Below are 24,437 nucleotides of genomic sequence, written 5' to 3'. Positions count from 1 at the left end.
CTATGAAGGCTAGAAGGTCCTGGGCAGATCTCATGCAGACTCTAAGAGAACACAAATGCCAACCAAAACTACTATATCCAGCAAAACTCTCAATCACCATAGATGGAGAAACTAAGATATTTCATGACAAAACCAAGTTTACCCAATATCTATCCACAAACCCGGCCCTAAAAAGGATAATAGGAGGACAACACCAATACAAGGAGGGAAACTTCACCCTGGAAAAAGCAAGATAGTAACCTTTCATCAAACCCAAAAGAAGTTAAGCATTCAAATTTAAAAAATAACGTCAAAAATGATAGGAAGTAACAATCACTATTCCTTAATATCTCTTAACATCAATGGACTTAATGCCCCAATAAAAAGACACAGACTAACTGAATGGATACGTAAACAGGACCCTACATTTTGCTGCTTACAGGAAACACACCTCAGGGTCAAAGACAAACACTACCTTAGAGTAAAAGGCTGGAAGACAATTTTACAAGCAAATGGTCTCAGGAAACAAGCTGGAGTAGCCATTTTAATATCAGATAAAATTGACTTTCAACCCAAAGTCATCAAAAGAGACCCTGAGGGACACTTCTTGCTGGTCAAAGGAAAAATACAAAAAGAAGAACTGACAATCCTGAACATCTATGCCCCAAATGTAAGGGCACACTCTTTTGTAAAAGAAACTTTATTAAAACTAAAAGCACACATTGCACCTAACACAATAATTGTGGGTGACTTCAACACTGCACTTTCCTCAATGGACCGATCAGGAAAACAGAAACTAAACAGGGACACAATGAAACTAATTGAAGCTTTGGACCAATTAGATTTAACAGATATATATAGAACATTCTATCCTAAAACAAAAGAATATACCTTTTTCTCAGCACCTCATGGTACCTTCTCCAAAATCGACCATATAATTGGTCACAAGACAGACCTCAACAAATATAAGAAGATCGAACTAATCCCATGCCTCCTATCTGATCACTATGGAGTAAAAGTGGTCTTCAATAGCAACAGAAACAACAGAAAGCCCACATACACATGGAAACTGAACAATACTCTACTCAATGATACCTTGGTCAAGGAAGAAATAAAGAAAGAAATTAAAGACTTTTTAGAACACAATGAAAATGAAAACACAACATACCCAAATCTATGGGACACAATGAAAGCAGTACTAAGAGGAAAACTCATAGCCCTGAGTGCCTCCAAAAAGAAAATGGAGAGAGCATACATTACCAGCTTAATGACACACCTGAAAGCCCTGGAACAAAAAGAAGCTATTTCGCCCAGGAGGAGTAGAAGGCAGGAAATCATCAAACTCAGGGCCGAAATCAATCAAGTAGAAACAAAGAGAACCATACAAAAAATCAACAATACCAGGAGCTGGTTCTTTGAGAAAATCAACAAGATAGATAAACCCTTAGCCAGAATGACCAAAGGGCACAGAGAAAGTATCCAAATTAACAAACTTAGAAATGAAAAGGGAGATATAACAACGGAAACTGAGGAAATCCAAAAAATCATCAGATCCTACTACAAGAGCCTATACTCAACACAACTGGAGAATCTGGAGGAAATGGACAATTTCCTTGACAGATACCAAATACCAAAATTAAATCAGGACCAACTAGACCATCTAAACAGTCCCATAATGCCTAAAGAAATAGAAGGAGTCATAGAAAGTCTTCCAACCAAAAAAAGCACAGGACCAGATGGCTTCAGTGCAGAATTCTACCAGACCTTCAAAGAAGAGTTAACACCGATACTCTTCAAACTATTCCACAAAATAGAAACAGAAGGAACACTACCCAATTCCTTCTACGAAGCCACAATTACGCTGATACCAAAGCCACACAAAGATCCAACAAAGAAAGAGAACTTCAGACCAATTTCCCTTATGAACATCGATGCAAAAATACTCAATAAAATTCTTGCCAACCGAATCCAAGAACACATCAAAACGATCATCCACCATGATCAAGTAGGCTTTATCCCAGGAATGCAGGGTTGGTTCAATATACGGAAATCCATCAATACAATCCACTACATAAACAAACTCAAAGAACAAAACCACATGGTCATTTCATTGGATGCTGAAAAAGCATTTGACAAAATTCAGCATCCCTTCATGCTTAAAGTCTTGGAGAGAACAGGAATTCAAGGCCCATACCTAAACATAGTAAAAGCAATATACAGCAAACCGGTAGCCAGCATCAAACTAAATGGAGAGAAACTTGAAGCAATCCCACTGAAATCAGGGACCAGACAAGGCTGCCCCCTTTCTCCTTATCTTTTCAATATTGTACTTGAGGTACTAGCTCGGGCAATTCGACAACATAAGGAGGTCAAAGGGATACAAATTGGAAAGGAGGAAGTCAAACTATCATTATTTGCAGACGACATGATCGTCTACCTAAGTGACCCAAAGAACTCCACTAGAGAGCTCCTACAGCTGATAAACAACTTCAGCAAAGTGGCAGGTTATAAAGTCAACTCAAGCAAATCAGTGGCCTTCCTATACTCAAAGGATAAGCAGGCTGAGAAAGAAATTAGGGAAATGACCCCCTTCACAATAGCCACAAACAGTATAAAGTATCTTGGGGTGACTCTTACCAAACATGTGAAAGATCTGTATGACAAGAACTTCAAGACTCTGAAGAAGGAAATGGAAGAAGACCTCAAAAAATGGGAAAACCTCCCATGCTCATGGATCGGCAGAATCAATATAGTTAAAATGGCCATTTTGCCTAAAGCACTATACAGATTCAATGCAATACCCATCAAAATCCCAACTCAATTCTTCACAGAGCTAGAAAGAGCAATTATCAAATTCATCTGGAACAACAAAAAACCCAGGATAGCTAAAACTATTCTCAGCAACAAAAGGAAATCTGGGGGAATCAGTATCCCTGACCTCAAGCAATACTACAGAGCAATAGTGTTAAAAACTGCATGGTATTGGTACAGTGACAGACAGGAGGATCAATGGAACAGGATTGAAGATCCAGAAATGAACCCACACACCTATGGCCACTTGATCCTCGACAAAGAGGCTGAAAACATCCAATGGAAAAAAGATAGCCTTTTCAACAAATGGTGCTGGTTCAACTGGAGGTCAGCATGCAGAAGAATGCGAATTGATCCATCCTTGTCTCCTTGTACTAAGCTCAAATCCAAATGGATCAAGGACCTCCACATAAAGCCAGACACTCTGAAGCTAATAGAAAAAAAACTGGGGAAGTCCCTTGAGGACATCGGTACAGGGAGAAAGTTTCTGAACAGAACACCAATAGCGTATGCTCTAAGAGCAAGAATTGACAAATGGGACCTCATAAAATTACAAAGTTTCTGTAAGGCAAAGGACACCATCAAGAGGACAAATCGGCAACCAACAAATTGGGAAAAGATCTTCACCAATCCTACATCAGATAGAGGGCTAATATCCAATATATATAAAGAACTCAAGAAGTTAGACTCCAGAAAACCAAACAACCCTATTAAAAAATGGGGTACAGAGTTAAACAAAGAATTCTCACCTGAAGAACTTCGGATGGCGGAGAAGCATCTTAAAAAATGCTCAACTTCATTAGTCATTAGGGAAATGCAAATCAAAACAACCCTAAGATTTCATCTTACACCAGTCAGAATGGCTAAGATTAAAAATTCAGGAGACAGCAGGTGTTGGAGAGGGTGTGGAGAAAGAGGAACACTCCTCCACTGCTGGTGGGGTTGCAAATTGGTACAACCACTCTGGAAATCAGTCTGGCGGTTCCTCCGAAAACTGGGCACCTCACTTCCAGAAGATCCTGCTATACCACTCCTGCGCATATACCCAGAAGACTCCCCACCATGTAATAAGGATACATGTTCTACTATGTTCATAGCAGCCCTATTTGTAATTGCCAGATGCTGGAAAGAACCCAGGTATCCCTCAACAGAAGAGTGGATGCAAAAAATGTGGTATATCTACACAATGGAGTACTATTCAGCCATTAGAAACAATGAATTCATGAAATTCTTAGGCAAATGGATGGAGCTAGAGAATATCATACTAAGTGAGGTAACCCAGACTCAAAAGGTGAATCATGGTATGCACTCACTAATAAGTGGATATTAACCTAGAAAACTGGAATACCCAAAACATAATCCACACATCAAATGAGGTACAAGAAGAAAGGAGGAGTGGTCCCTGGTTCTGGAAAGACTCAGTGAAACAGTATTCAGCAAAACCAGAACGGGGAAGTGGGAAGGGGTGGGTGGGAGGACAGGGGAAGAGAAGGGGGCTTGCGGGGCTTTCGGGGAGTGGGGGGGCTAGAAAAGGGGAAATCATTTGAAATGTAAATAAATTATATCGAATAATAAAAAAAAAACTGCACACTATACATCCATTAACATAGTTAGATATTAGCAAAATATGCAAAAAATTTCTATAATTTAATATGCTATTTTAGTTCAAGAACATTTTCATAAAATTTATAATTTCAGTGTAGTCATGAGAAACTATTAAACCATATTGCATCCAAGCCTACCTAATATTTAGCAACTAACCTTAAATGTTTAACAATACAATAAGCAAGGACTCAGAAGTCAGAAAAAATCTGAATGAATCTGATGCTAAATGAAACATGCATCCAGAAACTGATAAATTATAGTACCTAACAACTTGTTGAATTACAATTCACCCAGCACAGGAAGCACAAGAAGAAGGACTTACATGAGAGTGATTTGTTTCCTTTGAGAAAGGGAACAAAATACTCACAGGAGCAATAAGGGAAACAATGTCTGTAACAGAGACTGAAGGAAAGGCCACCCAGAGACTGCCCTACTTGGGGATTTATCCTATAAACAGTCACCAAACCCCCGAAACTACTATGGACTACAAGAAGTGTATACCAAAAGGAGCATGCCATGGTTGTCTCTGGAGGGACCCTGCCAGAACCTTACAAATACAGAGGCAGATGCTAGCAGCCAACCATTGGACTGAGGAGTATTGACTCCCCAATGGAGGAGCTGAAGGAGTTTACAGCCCCATGGGAAGAACAATGATGTCGGCCACCCAGACACCCCAGGACTCCCAGAGACTAAACCATCAGCCAAGGGGTACACATGGTTCCAGCTAAAAATGTGGCAAAGTAATGCCTTGCTGGGCATCAGTGGGAGGAGTGGTCCTTGGTCAGGTAAAGGCTCAATAGACGCCCCAAAAAAAGGAAAATCCAGGTGGGGGAGTTGGGAGTGGGTCGGGTGGAGGGGCATATATGTGAGGCAGGGGGTTGGAGGAGGGGTTGGGGGTCTTTGGGGAGGGGGGAAATCGGGAAAGGTTTTGCCATTGACAATGTAAATGAAGACGATATTCAATTAAAAAAAAACAACTTGTTGAATAGAGACAAGGTCTACAATTAGTAGTACTCTGACAATATCTGCAGTGAGAATTTTGGTTCCTATAAAAATACAGAAAGAAAAACGCGATTTCATTTTAAACCCAGGTGTGGGAATGTGTGCTTCAGACTGTCCACAGAAGCTGCTTATGATTTACCCCATACTGTACCATGGGTATAATTTTGGCAACTGCAGATAATTTTCATGATTGTGTGACTTTTGGAATTCTGGGGACTTTTCAGGGGCTTTATAAATGTTAGGACCCTGAGGGATGTGGTGGATTTTTGAAGGGTTGTTGGTTACTTGTTTGTTGGTTGTGATTTATTATGTATTCATGAGCAAAGGGGGAATAACAAGATGAAGAATTTATAAACCTTGACAATAAAGACAAACTTGCCCAAGGAGCTTGATGAACCTAATCAGCAAGTAGTTGTCCATATATAATGCTGACCCTCTTTCCAAGTCCTGACTTTATTCAGGGGATCTGTTTCTTCTCTCCACTCTCTCCTTTTGCTGTCCTATCTAGTATTAGGTTACTCCTACACATTGAAATTGTGGAAGAAAGAAAAACACAAAGTAGCCTAAAGACAACTAGAAAAATGTAAAGTGCCCTTTGAGAGTAAAGCCAAACTGTTAACTATGAGTCTCTCTAGGAGAAAATGAAAATTACAAAATTCTAAAATTCAGTGATTGGACAGGGTCTAAATTTCCATTCTAAAAGAAGAAAATAGCAAAGCACATATAGACCAAAAAAGACTGAAATCCAGCAAAGCAAACATATATAATGATGTAATTTCCAAGATACCCTATGAGATTGAAAATTATAGCTCGTGGCTTCTCTCTTGAGATAGCTCTGCTTGCTGCTTGTGGTATTCCTTTGGCAAATGTCGCATATATTAGCATCTCTTACTGCCTATGGTCTCCATCTCAGCTTTAGATGCCACAATTTTATACATTGTTATTTAGGAGATTTCTGCCAAGTCTATTACACTCCTACACATTGCTTTGCATACCATGCATACATTTGAAATTACAGATGTAGTTTCAGAGTTAAGTTGTCCATGTCACTGTAGCAAGGACACAGTAGGAGTGACAGCAGAAAGTGCCAGACAGAACCTATCTTGCAAAAGCCTTTACCCAATAAGACCTATTCCTCCAGTCAAGCCCTAATAAGTAAATCAGTATGAACTAATTAATAGATTGTTTCTTTGATGAGAGTAGCATCCTTTGATTCATCAGAAAATGAATCTGTAGAGAAGAATCACAATCGAAAACAAGAAAAAGGAGAACAGAACAGGATCCATTTTCCTAGTGTGCAAATAGCTTTGTTCTTGTTTTATTACCTAATAAATTATTAAACTTGTGAGCAAAGCTCCATTTGATTGCATTTGTTTACACTTACCAAGTTCTTTAAAATCACAAAATATAAGTAATACTATCTGATTAAAAGCCAACGTCCAACCAGAGTTTACTGTTACTTGAAGACAAAGACAAAATATCTTAACGGAGATAGTAAAGTCAGTTAGGCAAAATGAGCTGTTCACTATATTAATTTACTTTTTTGTCTAAAAATGTACATATTTATGCTGCATAAAAAACCAAAAGTTAAATCCTTAAGACAAATGGAACTAAGAACAAAACTATGGCTTAGCTGTATTTTTATGAAATTTACTAAATAACTGTTTTATCAAATGGCATTTATCCGAAACAAGAATGTACCAGAGTTTCCATTTGGATCTTTTCCCCTAAATTTTATTTGAATATTAGTACTTCATCATTTCAATTAATTGACTTTATTTAAGAAGATTATGTTAAAAATCTTCTAAGATTTATTTTATGTTTAAGAAGATTATTTTAAAAATGACAGAGTTTAAACTATTAAACAATAACAATTCTATGGTTCTTCAAGCTGCTCCTTTTACCAACAAATTCAGCTGAATTACCTATTTTATATATGCTATCAATCATGAAAGAGTTAAGATATTAATAAAGCCTGGCATGGTATTGCATGCCTATAATCCGACCACTCAGAAAGCTGAAGCAAGGCTTCTAGAATTAAAGGACTACATAGTTGTACCCTGGTTGATGAAAAAATGCAAAATAAGAATATTGATTCTGGAGCTTAATTTGCATGACTAGAAATACCAATTCACATTAACCCAAAATTCATATTTTAATGTAGAAGCAGTTTTATAAAGCTGCTGGTAATGTAACAGAACAAAATATAAAAAAAATCATAAAGCAAGCTATTTTTAAGATTATGTTTGTTAAAACATAAGTTAGGTCATTTTTGCAAAAATGGAAGGCTACAGGCTTCCGATGCCAATGGATGACATTCTTAGATTTTGGGTTGGTGGAACTAGCGTTCAGCTGGTTAACAAATTCCTAAAGTTTTTTGTCATTAGTCACCAAGATGTTAGTTGCAAGACAGAACTGAGTATGGAATGACTGTTTTGGGGGCTACAGCTGACCTGGGCTAAGGTAATGATGCTTTGCACATACAACATTGCAGCCCCTCAATATCACTGTGATCTATCAGTCAATCAGTCTCTATGGGAACAGCTTCTTTCCAGGACTTCTATGTCAGTGGTTCTCAAAAGCATGACTATGGATCATTAATAAATAATAATAATGAATGTCCCTATATATGGCAATTGGAATGTTTAAAAAATACTAGTCTTTTCATTCCTAAGCAAACCTAATAATTATATAATTATTTTATGTTAGTTGAATCTGTATTGCTGTACATTGTTCAATGATCAGAAAACAATTTCTACAGTTTTTGTGATTTTTTTTCCTTTTATTGAAAATTCTTTTCTCATCAGCTTTTTGTTTGGTTCGTCGCTTGGCTGGGTTTTGGTTTTTTAAGACAGGGTTTCTCTGTGTAGCCCTGGCTGTTCTCAAACTTACTCTAGAGATGAGACTGGCCTTGAACTCTTTCTACCTCATCCTGTCAAGTGTTGGCACGGAAGGGTGTGCCACCACTGCTTGCCTCTTTTAGCACACAGTATAACCTGATTTTAGTTGCCTCACCTCTTCTCCTCCCAATTCCTCTTCAATTATCTGCCATTCCGTTTCTGTCCTAAAACAAACAAACAAAATAAAACAAATAAGCAAAAAAAAAAAATCTAAGTGGTAAGAAAATGTGAATTAGGTAAAGAGTTTGAGAAAAAAAATGTTAACAAATGCAGTCAATATCACCCATTATACACATACAAGCAATTTTTCTAAATCTCATTTTATTCTTTAAAATTACACATTTTCTTCTTGAAGAGAAAGTACTACTGTCATGGTGAGTATAGTTCTTCATGGTGTCATTTAATCATGTTCAATCTGTAGATTCACTCTTGTCCTAAATGCTCAACTGCCACAGAATATGACAGCACAGCAATTAAAAGCTAACAATGGTGTCATACTTTATGGAAACTGGAGGTAAATAACCAGACTATGTTCCTCCTGGTGATACATGTTTGCATAAAGGACTAGTAATTTAAATTTAGCATAAAGCACTAGCAGTGAGATGAGTAGTTAAGAATGTGTGTGTGTGTGTTGTGCTAGGAGTATGCTAGGAGTGTAAAATGAAAAACTCTACACAATTAGGAACATCTCCTCCCTCAGTAGAATGCATTTTGGTGCAGGAGAAGAGAGTAAGCATACATGGCAACCTTGCAGAGAAGACTTAAGTATGGGCAGAAATAAGCCTCGGCACAAACACCTCCCACAAACCTCACCGTGAAAAACAATTTTATTGTGCAATCATTACTTTGACAAGCAACAATCTTTCTTCTTTCATACTCTTTTCTGGGAAAATTCTAATACCAAGTGTCAGATACTTTCAATTCACTCTAAACTCCACAGATTATTATAAGACATAGTCCCTGATTTCAAAATTGATCTGAAGATGAAGACAATGAATGACAAAGAAAACAAGTAGTAGGGGACGCTAAACAGGCTTCAGAAAATCGTACCTGCTTGCAATCTAAGCCCAAGTTTCCATTTTGATTAATCTCTTCCCTGTATTCCTCCAAAGTTGCCATGCTAAATTGGTTTCTGCACAGAATTATTTCCCTATTGCATCTCTTTAGGTTTAACTCTTCAGTTGAAGTGTCTCCATTCATTATTTACATATCAAAGCTTTGTTAAATAACAACGTGTGCGCGCACGTGCGCACGCGCACACACACACACACACACACACACACACACACACACACACACACACAACACTGATTACTTCTAAGGAAGCTGTTATATGCCATTCTGTATACAGCCTCTTTTTCCCTGCATTTCTTGCAGGTAGGAAACATTTGAATCAATGGTTTTGTGGGTGGCTTGTTGACCTTGTCCCTCCTCTGGAGCTCCTGCTTGCCTACAAGAAGTGGCCAGTTCGGGATGGATATCCCCCCACTGCTAGGAGTCTCAGCTGGAGTCACTCCCATAGATACCATGGGGCCTCCCCTTATCACAGGTCTCTGTAACACACCAGAGATTGTTAGACCGCACACCCCAGATTTTAATTCTCTCTCACAGGCTCTCCTTACATCTGACCTGTCTCCTACCTCTTCTCCTCCCTATCACCTTCCCACCCAGTTCCCACCTTCATTGTACCTAACTCTAATATCTATTTTATTTCCCTTTCTGAGGAAGACTCAACAATCCTCTACTGAGCCATCCTCATTATTTGGCTTCATTGGGTTTGTTTGTTACAGAGTGGTAATCCTGGAATTTATGGCTAATATCCACATATAAGTGAGAATATACAATGCTTATCCTTTTGGGTCTGGATTTCCTCACTCAAGATGATATTTTTGAGCTCTATCCATTTGTCTACAAAATTCCTTGTTTTTAATAGCTGAGTAGTATTCCATTGTATAAATAGACCACATTTTCTTTATCTATTCCTCAGTTGAGGGACATCCAGATTTTGTTCAGGTTCTGGCAACTATGAACATAGTTGAGGAAGTGATCTTGTAGGATGATAGAGCATCTTTTGGGTGTTATAGCTCCATCTTGAGGTAGAAGTATTACCAATTTTCTGAGAAATGGCCAACTTCATTTCCAGAGTGGTTGTACAAGTTTCCACTCACACCAGCAACTGAGAAATATTTCTCCTTGCTCCACATTCTTGTCAGCATATGCTATCTCTTGAGTTTTTGATATTAGCTATTCTGACGGGTGCAAATTGTAATCTCAGAGTTACTTTGATTTGCATTTCCCTGATAACTAAGGACATTGAACATTTTTTTAAAAGTGATTTTCGGTCACTAAAGAGTCATATGTCGCAGAGGATGGCCTTGTTGAGCATCAATGAGAGAAAAGGCCCTGTGAAGGCTCCATCCCCCAGTGTAGGGGAATATGAGGACAGGGAAGTGGGAGTGGGTGGGTTGGTGGGCAGGGGGAGGATGGATGGGATAGGAGTTTTATGAGAGGAAACAAGGAAAGGGAATAGCATTTGAAGTGTAAATAAAGAAAATATCTAATAAAAAAAGTCTTCTGTTAAGAATTCTCTGTTCAGCTCTGTGCCTCATTTTTAAATTGGGATTTTTGGTTGCTGGTATCTACCTTCTTGAGTTCTTTATATATTTTGGATATTAGCCTTCTGTCAAATATAGAATTCTCAATCTATAGGTTGTCATTTTGTCTTATTGATAGTGTCTTTGACACAGAAGCTTTACAGTTTCATGGGGTCCCATTCATTAATTCTTGATCTTAGTGCCAGAGCCATTGGTCTTCTGTTCAAGAAGTTGTCTCCTGTACCAATGAGTTCAAGGCTATTCACCAATTTCTTTTCTATTATATTTAATGTTTCTCTTTTGATTATTTTTGGTTGAAAGTCTCTTTTATTAGGTGTTATATTGACTATACTAGATTGTTTGTTGGGTATGTTTGCTTGGAAAAGCTTTTTACAACCTTCATTCTGAGATAATGACTATCTTTGTTGTTGAAGGGTGTTTCTTATATAAAGCAGAATGATGGATTCTGTTTTTGCATTTTCTTTCCCTGTGGTTTTTTTTTAATTAAGGAATTGATTTGATTGATGTTGAGAGTTGATGTTAATGTTAATGACCAATAAGTGTTAATTTATGTTATTTTGATGCTGTTGTTGATAGTTTGTGTGTATGTGTGTTCTTTTAGTTTCAATAGTGTGAATACATTTACTTTTTTTATTTTATTGAGTGTATTTAGCCTCATTGAGTTAGAATTTTCTTTCTAGAGTCCTCCGTGGGGTTGGGTTAGTGGAAAATATTTAGATTTGGTTTTGTAACAGATTATCTTAGTTTCTCCATCTATGGTGAAACTATGGGCTAATATCTACAGCCTCTTATGACCTTCAAGAGATCTTTCCAGGGACTTCTACCAATTAGAGACCATGTTGTGAAGTTAGGAGTAATTCTGATAGGTCTGCCTTTGTATGTTATTTGCCCAATTTCCCTTTCAGAAATTTCCCTTTAATAGTCTTTCTTTGTTCTGTATATTTAGTATGTTGATTATTATGTGGTGAGGATATTGTCTTTTCTGGGCAATCTATTTGGTATTCTATAAGCTTATTGTACATTTATATGCATCTCTTTCTTTAGGTTAGGAAAATTTTCTTCTATGATGTTGCTGAAGATGTTTTGGGGCCTTTGAGCTGGGAATAATCTATTTCTTCTATTCCTATTTTTGTCAGTTAGGTCTTTTCATAGTGTAACAAATTTCCTGGTTGTTTCCTGCCATGAACCTCTTAGATTTAACCTTGCCATTGACTGATGTATCAATTTCTTGTATAGTATTCTCTACTCTTGAGATCTTGCTTCCATCTCTTGCATTCTGCTGGGGATGCTTATGTCTATAGGTTCTGTTCTCTTTCTTAGACTTTCCATCTCCAGCACTGCCTCGTTTTGTGTTTTCTTTATTCTTCTATTTCTGCTTTCAGGTTTGGGACAGTTTTGTTCACATACTTCACTTGTTTGATTATGTTTTCCTGTGTTTCTTTATATTTATTTGCTTCCTCTTTGAATGCTGGTACGTGTTTGAATGTATTTTCCTGTATCTCTTTAAGCGATTTATTCATTTCCTCTTTAAAGTCCTCTATAATCTTTATAATAAATCTTTATAATATTAGATTCAACATCATCTTTTTGTGTTTCAGACTCATTAATTCTGTAACTGGCAAGTAGAGGTCAGCTACATACAAAAGAATTTCCCAAAGTACAACATTGGGCAGACTTGTCCACAATATAAACATACACACACACTATACATATATACATATACATATACATATACATATACATATACATATACATATACATATACATACACATACACATACATATACACATATATATACACATACACATACACATACATCATACACATACACATGCACATATACATATGCATCATATGCATCATATGCATCATATACATCATATACGTCATATATGTCATATACATCATATATATCATATACATCATATACATACACATATACATCAATCATATACATCATATACATCATATACATCATATGCATCATATATATGAGTGTGTGTTTTCTCTATATTTGTACATTTGTATATATTTGTACTGTATATATATATATATATATATTTACATACAAATACATAGAAAACATACACACACATGTAAGCTTGTCTGAAACATAATCCTTGGAAGTAGTTACTATAATCTGTGCAGTTTCCTAGAGAAGCTGTAGTAAGTAAAGAATAGTTTCTGGGTTAGGAGTAGTTTCTCCTATTTACTTCACCCTCACAGTACTGGGACCCAACTGATTGAAGCTGTGCAAGTCTTGTGCATGCTGACACAGCCTGAACTCTGTGAATTTTTATATGACTTTATGAGTCTTGTTGAGTCTGGAAGACACTGTGTCTTGAAGGCATCCCCCATTTCTTGGTCTTTTAGTCTGTCTCTTCTTCTACAAAGATTCCTGAACCTTGAGAGGCAGGGTTATAAGAAGATATCTCATTTTAGACTGAGTGTTCCAAAGTTTTTCTTCTCCTGTACACTATCTAGTTGTAACATTATCTTAAATGTCACTTTCTCTAATTCATAAATGACTAATTTTGGGGTGTACATACTCCAACATACTTCTTTCAATCGGCTTCAGTTGCTGAGAAAATAGTGTTCCTTGCATATCTGTAAGATGATTATTTCCATGATGACAATCACTTATTTGTTCATTTTCAAATGCAAGATTTCATTAAAAATAAGCCTTTTGCTTTTCAAATGAGTATAATGAAATTGTTCTTCTTTGTTCTGTGGATACAAATCATTGCATGTTCTCTTCTTTGTTGATTCCTTTTAACATATTATTGATGGAGTTTATGATAAATATTAAACTATTTAAGATCTGTGCATGTCTAATTCTCATAATTTGTGTCTTTATTAACATTTTAAATGGATCTAGATAGATCTCAGAGTCCTCTTAATTGCTTTGCTTGTTTGCTTTGAAAGGTTAAGGCAGTCTGCTTTTGTAGTCTTACATTTAATCTATTTAATGTATTTATTGGTTGTGTAAACTTTTTATTAGAATACCTGTTTAATATTTTGTCTTTAATCTGTTAATCTGCATTTATACTGCAAACTAGCAATTTGAAAAGTTATTAAAACACACTTCTACATACATATTTCATTTGCAACTCAATCTCAAACTTAATTTTAAAGTAAATGTTAACATGTGTATATATAAATAAAGTAAATGTTGACATGTGTATATATACTTTTCTACTTTAGGAACACTTCTTTTATATACAAAACATTCTGGGTTAGAAAGTGTTCTTTTGGGTCTGTGAGCATTTATCAATAAAGTAGTATTAATTTCATCACATTCCTTCTCAAAACTATAATAATATGTTTAGAGTTTCAAAATTCTATACTATCTTAATGGAAATAAAACATATTTATGTACAAGCTATTATGACATTTAAAATCTTATGTAATAGGTTGAGATAATCTATGAATTCTTGCAAAATAAGAAAACTAAACAATTTGTATATCCAGAATACAAAATTAGAAAATATATTCATAAATCACTTAGTTGCTATGATGTAAAAACTTCAGTTTCTTCTAAATGCATCCATTTTATTTGCTTCTATGAGATCTTTTTTTTCTTTTCTTTTTTTTTATTCGATATAATTTATTTACATTTCAAATGATTTCCCCTTTTCTAGCCCCCCCACTCCCCGAAAGTCCCGTAAGCCCCCTTCTCTTCCCCTGTCCTCCCACCCACCCCTTCCCACTTCCCCGTTCTGGTTTTGCTGAATACTGTTTCACTGAGTCTTTCCAGAACCAGGGGCCACTCCTCCTTTCTTCTTGTACCTCATTTGATGTGTGGATTATGTTTTGGGTATTCCAGTTTTCTAGGTTAATATCCACTTATTAGTGAGTGCATACCATGATTCACCTTTTGAGTCTGGGTTACCTCACTTAGTATGATATTCTCTAGCTCCATCCATTTGCCTAAGAATTTCATGAATTCATTGTTTCTAATGGCTGAATAGTACTCCATTGTGTATATATACCACATTTTTTGCATCCACTCTTCTGTTGAGGGATACCTGGGTTCTTTCCAGCATCTGGCAATTACAAATAGGGCTGCTATGAACATAGTAGAACATGTATCCTTATTACATGGTGGGGAGTCTTCTGGGTATATGCGCAGGAGTGGTATAGCAGGATCTTCTGGAAGTGAGGTGCCCAGTTTTCGGAGGAACCGCCAGACTGATTTCCAGAGTGGTTGTACCAATTTGCAACCCCACCAGCAGTGGAGGAGTGTTCCTTTTTCTCCACACCCTCTCCAACACCTGCTGTCTCCTGAATTTTTAATCTTAGCCATTCTGACTGGTATAAGATGAAATCTTAGGGTTGTTTTGATTTGAATTTCCCTAATGACTAATGAAGTTGAACATTTTTTAAGATGCTTCTCCGCCATCCGAAGTTCTTCAGGTGTGAATTCTTTGTTTAACTCTGTACCCCATTTTTAATAGGGTTGTTTGGTTTTCTGGAGTCTAACTTCTTGAGTTCTTTATATATATTGGACATTAGCCCTCTATCTGATGTAGGATTGGTGAAGATCTTTTCCCAATTTGTTGGTTGCCGATTTGTCCTCTTGATGGTGTCATTTGCCTTACAGAAACTTTGTAATTTTATGAGGTCCCATTTGTCAATTCTTGCTCTTAGAGCATACACTATTGGTGTTCTGTTCAGAAACTTTCTCCCTGTACCGATGTCCTCAAGGGTCTTCCCCAGTTTCTTTTCTATTAGCTTCAGAGTGTCTGGCTTGATGTGGAGGTCCTTGATCCATTTGGATTTGAGCTTAGTACAAGGAGACAAGGATGGATCAATTCGCATTCTTCTGCATGCTGACCTCCAGTTGAACCAGCACCATTTGTTGAAAAGGCTATCTTTTTTCCATTGGATGTTTTCAGCCTCTTTGTCGAGGATCAAGTGGCCATAGGTGTGTGGGTTCATTTCTGGATCTTCAATCCTGTTCCATTGATCCTCCTGCCTGTCACTGTACCAATACCGCTTGTATGAGATCTAATGTAGACTCATTAATATACAATTATTTTAATTGTTCAGTTTTAATATTGCAACTTTATAGTTCTGCCAAAAGTAAGAAAAAAATAAAATAATTGAATAATATTAATTATTAATTATAATAATTAATTTCTGTCTCCAGCTTGGGATGATCCTCTGCCACAGTGCACCATCTCCAAGTGGCGCAGGAAGGCAGCTAACCACCCATCAGCACAGAGAAGACACTCAACACAGGTGAGACCTGCCCTGCAGCTCAGAAGATCTTGTCCGGAACCCTCGGGCAGAAGCCTTCCAGTTTCTGTCTCTTCCTTGGGACCATTCTCTGCCACAGCACACTGTCTCCAAGTGGCACAGGAAGGAAGATGGCCACCCATCAGCAAAGAGAGGACAGTCAGTACAGGTAAGACCTGCCCTGCTGCTCAGAGGAATCAGCCAGACATCCCGAGGACACAAGGACCTAAGAGCAGCCTGGGACAGGAGGCTTCTGTTTTCTGCCCACACCCAGAACTGATCATGGCCACAGAGCTACATAACCAAAAACAACCACAAGAGAGCTAGTCTCAGAGGAGTACCAACATATCTGTGTACACAGAGAGAACTGGTTTCTTAGAAGCACAGATACAGCCACCTTCAGAGACAGCAGCACCAGCTAACACCAGAGATAACCAGATGGCAAAAGGCAAAAACAAGAACATTACCAACAGAAACCATGGCAACATGGAACAATTTGAACCAAGGAACCAAGTTCTTCCACAACAGCAAGTCCTGGATACCCCAACACACCAAAAAAAGCAAGATCTGGATTTAAAAACCACATCTCATGATGCTAATAGAGATTTCAAGAAGGACATAAATTTCCCTTAAAGAAATACAGGAGAACAAGTCAACAGGAAGAAGCCCTTAAAAAGGAAACACAAAAATCTCTTAAAAAAATACAGGAGAACATGCATCAACAGGTAGAAACCCTTAAAGAGGAAACACAAAAATCCCTTAAATGATTACAAGAAAACACAAACAAACAAGTGAAGGAACTAAACAAAACAATCCAGGATCTAAAAATAGAAGCAGAAATAACAAAGAAATCACAAAGGAAAGCAACTTTGGAGATAGAAAACCTTGGAAAGAAATCAGGAATCATAGATGCAAACATCAACAACAAAATACAAGAGATAGAAGAAAGAATCTCAGGTACTGAAGATACCATAGAAAGTATTGACTCAATAGTCAAAGAAAATGCAAAATGCAAAAAACCTGTAACTCAAAACATCCAGGAAATCCAGTATACAATGAGAAGACCAAACCTAAGGATTATAGGTATAGAAGAAAGCAAAGATCTGCAACTTAAAGGGCAAGTAAATATCTTCAACAAAATTATAGAAGAAAATTAGCCCAACTGAAAGAAAGAGGTGCCCATGAAAATACATGAAGCCTTCAGAACTCCAGACTGGACCAGAATGGAAATTCCTCCCGTCACATGATAATCAAAACATCAAATGTACTAAACAAAGAAAGAATATTAAAAGCAGTAAGAGAAAAAGGCCAAGTAACATATAAAGGAAAACCTATCAGAATTAGACCAAAATTCTCACCAGAGACCATGAAAGCAAGAAGATCCTGGGTAGATCTCATACAGACCCTAAAAGAAAGCAAATGCCAGCCAAGACTACTATACCAAGCAAAACTCTCAATCACCATACATGGAGAAACCAAGATATTCCATGATAAAACCAGATTTACACAATATCTTTCCACAAATCCAGCTCTACAAAGGATAATAGATGGAAAACATCAATATAAGGAGGGAAATTACAAACCAGAAAAAGCAAGAAATTAATCTTCTTTCAACAATCCCAAAAGAAAAAAACCACTCAAACATAAAAATAACATCAAAAATAACAGGAAGCAACAATCTCTATTCCTTAATGTCTCTTAACATTAATTGACTCAATTCCCCAATAAAAAGACATGGACTAACAGACTGTATATGAAAACAGAACCTAGCATTTTGCTGCATACAGGAAACACACCTCAGTGTCAAAGACAAACACTACCTCAGGCTGGAAAACTAATTTACAAGAAAATGGTTCCAGAAAATGAGTTGGAGTAGCCATTCAAATATCAGATAAAAACAATTTTCAACCAAAAATCATCAGAAAAGACATGGAAGGACACTTCATACTCATCAAAGGAAAAATATAGCAAGAAGAACTCTCAATTCTGAACATCTATGTTCCAAACGCAAGAACACCATCATTTATAAAAGAAACTTTACTAAAGATCAAAGCATATATTGCACTTCACACAATAATTGTGGGTGATATCAACACCCTAATGTCATCAATGGACAGATCAGGAAAGCACAAACTAAACAGACACAGTGAAACAAAAGGAAATTTTGGACCAAATGGATTTAATAGAAATCTATAGAACATTTCATCCTAAATCAAAAGAAAATACCTTCTCAACATCTCATGGTACATTCTCCAAAACTGACTATATAACTGTCAAAAAACAGACCTCAACAGATATAAGAAGACAGAACTAATCCCATACCTCCTATCAGATCACTATGGAGTAGGGTGGTCATCAATAGCAACAAAAGCAACAGAAATCCCACATACACATAGAAGCCGAACAATGTTCTACTCAATGATACATTGCTTAAGGAAGAAATAAGGAAAGAATTCAAAGACTTTTCAGAAATTAATGAAAATGAAGGTACAACATACCAAATTTATGGGACACAATGAAGGCACTGCTAAGAGGAATACTCATAACTCTGAGTGCCTCCAAAAAGAAGCTGGAGAGAGCATACACTAGCAGCTTAACAGCACACGTGAAAGCACTTAAACAGAAAGAAGCTAGTACACTCAAGAGGAGTAGAAGGCAGGAAATCATCAACCTCAGGGCTGAAATTAATCATTTAGAAATAAAAAGAACCATATTAAAAATGAACAAATCAGGAGCTAGTTCTTTGAGAAAACAACAAGACAGATAAATTTTTACCCAGACTTACCAGAGGGCACAGAGGCAGTATCCAAATTAACAAAATCAGAAATGAAAAGGCAGATATAACAACAGAAAATGAGGAAATTCAAATCATCATCAGATCCTCCTAAAAAAGCCTATACTCAGCACAAGTGAAAATCTGGATGAAATGGACAATTTTCTGGACAGATACTAAATACCAAAGTTAAATCAGGATCAGATAGGCCATTTAAACAGACCAGCAACCCCTAAAGAAATAGAACCAGTCATTGAAAGTCTTCCAACCAAAAAAAAGCACAGGACCAAATGGTTATAGTGCAGAATTCTATCAGACCTTCAAAGAAGACATAACACCAATAATCTTCAAACTATTCTACAAAATAGAAACAGAAGGAACACTATCAAACTCATTCTATGAAGCCACAATTTCCCTCATCTCAAAACCACACAAAGATCCAACAAAGAAAGAGAACTTCAGGGAAGTTTCCCTTATGAATATTGATGCAAAAATCCTCAATAAAATTCTTGCCAACCAAATCCAAGAAAACATCAAAACAATCACTCACCATGATCAAGTAGGCTTCATCGCAGAGATGCAGAGGTGGTTCAATATGAGGAAATCCATCAATGCAGTCCACTACATAAACAAACTCAAAGAAAAAACCACATCTAATTTTCATTAGATGCTGAAAAAACATTTGACAAAATTCAGCATCCTTTCATGTTAAAAGTCTTGGAAAGAATAGAAATTCAAGGCCCATACCTAAATATAGTAAACCAGAAGCCCTGAATACCCAAGGCACAAATCACATAACAAATGACTCCCATGAAGAAGTATGGAGAAGGTCCTGATCCTGGAAAGGATTGATTTGCATTGGAGGGGAATATAAGGACAGAGAAAAAAAGGAGGGAGGTGATTGGAGAATGGATGGAGAGAAGAAGGTTTATGGGACATATGGGGAGGGGGGGATCCGGGAAAGGGGAAATCATTTGGAATGTAAACAAAGAATATAGAAAATAAAAAAAAATATATAAAATATACAGCAAACAAATAGCCAACATCAAACTAAAAGGAGAGAAACTTGAAGCAATCCCACTAAAATCAGGAAGTAGACAATGGTGCCCACTCTCTCCATATTTACTCAATATAGTACTTGAATTTCTAGCTAGAGCAATTAGATAACAAAAGGAGGTCAAAGGTATGCAAACTGGAAAGGAAGAAGTCAAATTATCACTATTTGCAGATGATATGATAGTATATTAAGCAACCCAAACCTCTACCAGAGAACTCCTACAACTGATAAATAACTTCAGCAAATTGAACAAATATAAAGTTAACTCAAACAACTCAGTAGCTTTCCTATACTCAAAGGATAAACAGGCTGAGAAAGAAATTAGGGAAACAACACCCTTCACAATAGTCACAAACATTATAAAGTATCTTCATCTAACTCTAATCAAAGAAGTGAAAGATCTATATGACAAGAACTTCAATTCTTGGAGGAAAGAAATGGAAGAAGACATCAGAAGATGGAAAGATCTCCCATGCTTGTGGAAGCAGGACTAATATAGTAAAAATTGATACCTTGGTGAAAGTAATATACAGATTCAATGCAATCCCCATCAAAATCCCAACTCAATTCTTCATAGAGTTAGAAAGAGCAATTCTCAAACTCATCTGGAATAACAAACAACCCAGGATAGCGAAAACTATTCTCAACAGTAAAAGAACATCTGGGGGAATCAGTATCCTGGACCTCAAGCAGTACTACAAAGCAATAGTGCTAAAAGATGCAAGGTATTGGTACAGTGACAGGCAGGTAGATCAGTGGAATAGAATTGAAGACCCAGAAATCAACCCACACACCTATGGTCACTTGATCTTTGACAAAGGGGCTAAAACCATCCAATGGAAAAAAGATAGCCTTTTCAACAAATGGTACTGGTTCTACTGGTGGATAACATGCAGAAGAATGCAAATCGATCCATTCTTATCTCGTACTAAGGTCAAGTCCAAGTGAATCAAGGACCTCCACATAAAACCTGACACACTGAAACTAATAGAAAAGAAATTGAGAAAGACCCTTGAGCACATGGGCACAGGAGACAATTTCCTGAACAGAAGACCAATAGCTTATGCTCTAATAACAAGAATTGACAAATGGGACCTCATAAAATTGCGAAGTTTTGGTAAGGCAAAGAACTCTGTCAATAGGACAAAATGGCAACAAACAAATTGAAAAAAAGATCTTTATCAATCCTACATCCCACAGAGGGCTAATATCCAATATATACAAAGAACACAAGAAGGTAGACTCCAGAGAACCAGATAACCCTATTACAAATGGGGTACAGAGCTCATCAAAGAATTTTCACCTAAGGAATATTGAATAGCTAAGAGGCCCCAAAGAAATGTTCAACATCCTTAGTCATCAGGGAGATGCAAATCAAAACAACCCTGAGATATCACCTCACACCAGTCAGAATGGATAAGATCAATGACTCAGAAGACAGCAGGTGCTCTTAAAGATGTGGAGAAAGAGGAACATACGTCCACTCTTGGTGGAATTGCAAACTGGTACAACTACTCAGGAATTTAGTTTGACAGTTCCTCAGAATACTGGGCATGATAATAGCAGAGGCCCATGTTATACCACTCCTCGGCATATACTAGAGGATTTTCCAGCATGCAATAAGAACACATGCTTCACTATGTTCATAGCAGCCCTATTTATAATATCCAGAACTTGGAAAAAACCCAGACATCCCTCAATGGAGGAATGGATGCAGAAATGTGGTATATTCACACAATGGAATATTACACAGCAATTAAAAACAAGCAATTCACGACATTCTTAGGCAAATGGATGGAACTGGAAAATATCATCCTGAGTGAGGTAACCCAATCACAAAAGAACCCACATGGTATGCACTCACTGAAAGGTGAATATTAGCCCAGAAGCTTGGAATACCCAAGTCTCATTTTATATATCAAATGTGGAATGTCCAAGAAGGAGGAAGAACAAAGTATGGATACTCTGGTCCTTCTTAGAAGGGGAAACAAAAATTCCCACAGAAGGAGATACAAAGACAAAGCGTGAACCAGAGTCTGATGGTAGGTGTATCCTGAGACTATCCCACCTAGTTATCCATCCCATATACAGTTACAAAATCCAGACACTATTATTGATGACCACAAGTACTTGCTGACCAGAGCTGGATATAGCTGTCACTTGGGAGGCTCTGCTAGTGCATGACAAATACAGAGCGGGACACTGTCAGCCAGCCATTGAACTGAGCATAGGGTCCTCAATGGGGGAGCTAGAGAAAGGATCCAAGGAGCTGAAGGGGTTTGCAGAGCCATTGGAAGAACAATATGAGCCACCCAGTTCTCCCAGAGCTCCCAGGGATAAAAACCACCAACCAGAGAGTGCACATGGAGTTACCCATGACTCCAGACGCATAGGGAGCAGAGAGTAACTTTGTTGGTCATCAAAGGGAGGAGAGGCCCTTGGTACTGGAAAGGCTTGGTGCAGCAGTGTGGAAGAATGCTGAAGCAGGTAAGAGGAAGAAGGTTGATTGGGGAACAGAAAAAAGGGAGATGCGTTATGAGACTTTCAGGGGGGAAGCAGGAAAGGGGATAACAATTGAAATGCAAATGAAAAATATATCTAATAAAAATTTTAAAAAATTGATCTTATAAACATTCAGTCAAATGATTTTGACAGTGTATTTGAAAATGTTCCTTTATTTTCAAATATATTGTAAATCAGTTTGCCTTTAAAGTGTACAACTATATACAATAAACACATCAAAATAAAGTTAGTTTAAAATATTGATTTTTCTGCCCATTACAATTGTATTCTCATTTAACAAGAGTAATCTGTCAATATTTGCAAGTCATTTTTGTAGGACTAAATAAGATTATAATAAGAAGACCCTCAAAAATAGTTCTCTAAAATGCCTTGATTAATTCATATGAATTATAAATTAAAATGTATTGCATTTATTTTATTTTATTCAAATACTATGCTTACAAATAAATTATAAATGTTTATTTCATAATTTTATTACATTAGTATAATTACGAACATACTTTGATTACAGCCATTGGCTAAACGTATCAAATAGTGACAAGTAAGTAATAAAACAATAAAATCTTTTACAAAACTTTTCCAATAAAATAGTAATAATCACCAATATTTATTTATTCTTATTCTTCTATAATAAATAGAAAATACTAAAAATATAAGAATAGATTCATTTTCTTTTAGAATAACTAACAATCTTGAAATAATGAGGTATATTCAATTGATACAAAAGATAGAATATTCATAGTAGATGCACTTTAGCTGAAGACCCCATAGCCACATTTACCAAGAAAGTAAAAGTGCAATCTTTGAACAGACTCCTGGACATCTAATTACTAAGCCTATTGCTGTTAAACATGGTGGATACTAGAAGAGGTCCCATGTAATCTGGGTGTCCAGGTGATTTGGGGCATTTTAAAAAATACAGAAATCAGAAATTCTGCAGTTTGGAATGGGCACCAGTGTAAACCAACAAATGAACTGCCTAAACAAATTCATGAGCTTCATATCACATAGAAATGATACACCCCGGATATTCGCAGACTTCTCTCTCTTTAGTTTTTCCATCATTTTGTTGTGTATAAAGTAGTTCACCCTAATCTAGAAGTATGGCATCGAGCAACGTCTGTAGGAAGCTGACATCACCACCAAAGAAGGACTGACTGAAGAATAATAACATGTTTTATCACCTACAGGCAAGTTATGTTGAAGCAGGAAAATCCCTGTGATGGAATGTTAGAATTCTAAGAATTGAATTTACTCTGAGATTTTAAAACAAACCACCACTAACAGTAACAACCAAAATAATAGCTGGCACCAGAGATGGAATTATCTTGTACTCTGTATTGCTGTAACATAAGTCATTCCTTTTTTTACACATTGTAATGAATATTTGGGGGGGTCTTTGCCCTCAAGACTCATTCATAGTTCATTCCTGCTTCCTTTTTCTAAATATGTCCTCTGACAGCTTTTCTTTGATAAAGAATGTGGCCATTCATGTCCTACTTGATATTACTAAGAAACCCATCTACCCAAGAAAGCATCTATATATCTGTATATGTCAATTTCCATGTGATATAAGTAACGCTGTGATTTGAATGTAAAAGGCCTGCTACCTTACACACACACACACACACACACACACACCACAACACACACACACAGATGTACAAATGCCATGTGTTGAATGCCTCAACATTGATAGTGATTCAGTTCCTTAAGATTTTTGTTCCTTTAAAAGGTAAGGCAGGAAACACATCACTGGTACATTATCACAAAGTTATACATTGTCCCCAGTGCCTTTGCCCCCACTCCAAGTCTATCCTGAGGTGAAAACTTCTTTCTCTCAGATGCTTCAGCAGTAATGTACAGTGATCCTCAGATTTATAATGCTAAAGCTCCTAATTATGGGTTGATACCTTCAAAAAGATAAAAC

The sequence above is a fragment of the Apodemus sylvaticus genome, chromosome 9 (genome assembly GCF_947179515.1).
Source record: "Apodemus sylvaticus chromosome 9, mApoSyl1.1, whole genome shotgun sequence".
Taxonomy (NCBI): domain Eukaryota; kingdom Metazoa; phylum Chordata; class Mammalia; order Rodentia; family Muridae; genus Apodemus; species Apodemus sylvaticus.
Note: the sequence above shows the minus strand (reverse complement) of the source record.